We start from the raw sequence: 2,977 nt of genomic DNA, 5'->3' as shown, positions 1-2,977 counted from the left end.
AAACCCCGTCTCTACTAAAAATACAGAAAACATTAGCTGGGCATGGTGGCGCGTGCCTGTAATCTCAGCTACTCAGGAGGTTGAGGCAGGAGAATTGCCTGAACCCGGGAGGTGGAGGTTGCGGTGAGCCGAGATCACCCCATTGCACTCCAGCCTGGGTAACAAGAGTGAAACTCCGTCTCAAAAAAAAAAATTAATTTAAAAACTGGTTACTTTTTAAAACACTTATCAGCAAATGTAAAAGAACAAAAATCATAACAAACCATCTCTCAGGCCACAGTGCAAACAATTAAAAAGACAGGATTTTTTACCAATCGCCATTCTAACTGGTGTGAGATAGTATCTCATTGTGGTTTTGATTCACATTTCTCTGTGATCCATATGTTTGTTGGTCACATAAATACCTTCTTTTGAGAAGTGTCTGTTCATATCATTTACCCACTTTTTGATGTTTTTCTTTTTTTTTTCTGGTAAGTTTGTTTAAGTTCTTTATGTTAAAAAGTCAGGAAACAACAGATGCTGGAGAGGATGTGGAGAAATAGGAATGCTTTTACACTGTTGGTGGGCGTGTAAATTAGTTCAACCATTGTGGAAGACAGTGTGGCCAGTCCTCAAGGATCTAGAACCAGAAATACCATTTGACCCAGCAATCCCATTACTGGGTATACACCCAAAGGATTATAAACCATTCTATTATAAAGATACATGCACATGTATGTTTATTGCAGCACTGTTCACAATAGCAAAGACTTGTAACCAAACCAAATGCCCATCCATGATAGACTGGATTAAAAAAATGTGGCACATATACAGCATGGAATACTGTGCAGCCATAAAAAAGGATGAGTTCATGTCCATGAAGCTGGAAATTATCATTCTCAGCAAACCAACACAGGAACAGAAAACCAAACACTGCATGTTCTCACTGATAAGTGGGAGTTGAACAATGGGAACACATGAATACAGGGAGGGGGAACATCACACACTGGGGCTGTCAGGAGGTTGGGGGATAGGGGAGGGATAGCATTAGGAGAAATACCTAATGTAGATGATGGGTTCATGGGTGCAGCAAACCACCATGGCACATGTATACCTATGTAACAAACCTGCATATTCAGCACATGTATCCCAGAAAGGAAAGTATAATAATAATAGTAATTACAATAAATGCCATTTTCTCAACCAACACCAATTCTTCAGAGTTGTAGAATTCCCACTTTCTCTCAGAATTTCTGCAATACCATATGTAACCGACACAGAGGAAGTGAAGCAAGTGTCAAGCTGCTTATTAAAATATAACACAGTTTTTTTAAAAAAAGGCACATACCACCTTAGCCAAGTGATCAAGGTTAAAATTACCGGGAATAAATTCACCAGGAATAAATTGATGAGCACATGTTGATATCAGGTGCCCTCAGTATGATGCAATAAGACCAACACTTCATCTCCATAGCATTATCTCAAAAAGTCCATAACTCCTGTCTAATTATGAAGAAACACCAGATAGACTCAAATCGAGGGATATTCTACAAAATAGCTGACCATTACTCTTCAAAGTGTTAAGTTCAGGCCAGGTGTGGTGGCTTCACACCTGTAATCCCAGCACTTTGGGAGGCTGAGGCAAGGCGGCTGGATCTCAAGGTCAGTAGATAAGACCATCCTGGCTAACACGGTGAAACCCTGTCTCTACTAAAAATACAAAAAACTATCCAGGTGTTGTGGCACATGCCTGTAGTTCCAGCTACTCAGGAGGCTAAGACAGGAGAATCGCTTGAACCCGGGAGCTGGAGGTTGCGGTAAGCCGAGATCAGGTCTTTGCACTCCAGCCTGGGTGACAGAATCAGAAGCTGTCTCAAATTAAAAAAAGTGTCAAGTTCATGAAAAGGAAAGACTGAGAAACTATCACAGATTGGAGGAGGCTGAGGAGTCACAGTGGCTGAGTGCAATGTGGGATATCAGTGGATCCTGGAGAGCAAAAACAGCATAAGTGGAAAAGCTAGGGAAATTGAAGTAAAGTCTGTGTAGTCAGTAAGGCTCGACCAATGTTGATTCCTTGGGTCTGATAAACGTGCCACTCTTAGGTATAATGGTAACATTAGGGGAAGCTGGAAGAAAGGTATACAAGGATTCTCTGTACTATCTGCAACTTTTCTACGTATTAATAGCTAAAATTGTTTCAAAATAAGAAGTCTATAGAAAGGTCATGATAAAATGTCTTCAGTGCCACAATAAAAAACTGTCTAATCAAGAAAAAAAAAAAAAAGAACTCAGGATTATGAAATTTCCTGAAAACCACACAACTACATGGAAACTGAACAACCTGCTCCTGAATAACTACTGGTTAAATAAAGAAATTAAGGCAGAAATAAAGGAAGTTTTTTGAAACCAATGGAAACAAAGAGATAAAGTACCAGAATCTCTGATATACAAATTAAGCAGTGTTAAGAGGGAAATTTATAACACAAAATGCCCACATTAGAAAGTGAAAAGATCTAAACTAGACACCCTACCATCACAATTAAAAGAACTAGAGAAGCAAGAGAAAACAAATTCAAAAGCTAGCAGAAGATAAGAAATAACTAAGAACAGAGAAGAACTGGAGATAGAAACACAAAAAGCCCTTCAAGAAATCAATGAATCAAGGAGCTGAAAAAAAAATTAACAAAATAGGTAGTCCACTAGCCAGATTAATAAAGAAGAGAAGAGATAAAAATCAAATAGACACAATAAAAAATGATAAAGGAAATATTACCACTGATCCCACAGAAACAAAAACTACTATCAGAGAAAACGATAAACACCTCTACGTAAATAAACTAGAAAATCTAGAAGAAATTGATAGATTCCTGGACATATACACCCTAACAAGACTAAAGAAGAAGTCAAATCTCTGAATAGAACAATAACAAATTCTGGAATTGAGGCAGTACTTAATAGCCTACTACCAAAAAAAGCCCATGACCAGATAGATTCACAA

This window comes from Cebus imitator, unplaced genomic scaffold, assembly GCF_001604975.1.
Source record: "Cebus imitator isolate Cc_AM_T3 unplaced genomic scaffold, Cebus_imitator-1.0 Scaffold685, whole genome shotgun sequence".
NCBI lineage: Eukaryota > Metazoa > Chordata > Mammalia > Primates > Cebidae > Cebus > Cebus imitator.
Note: the sequence above shows the minus strand (reverse complement) of the source record.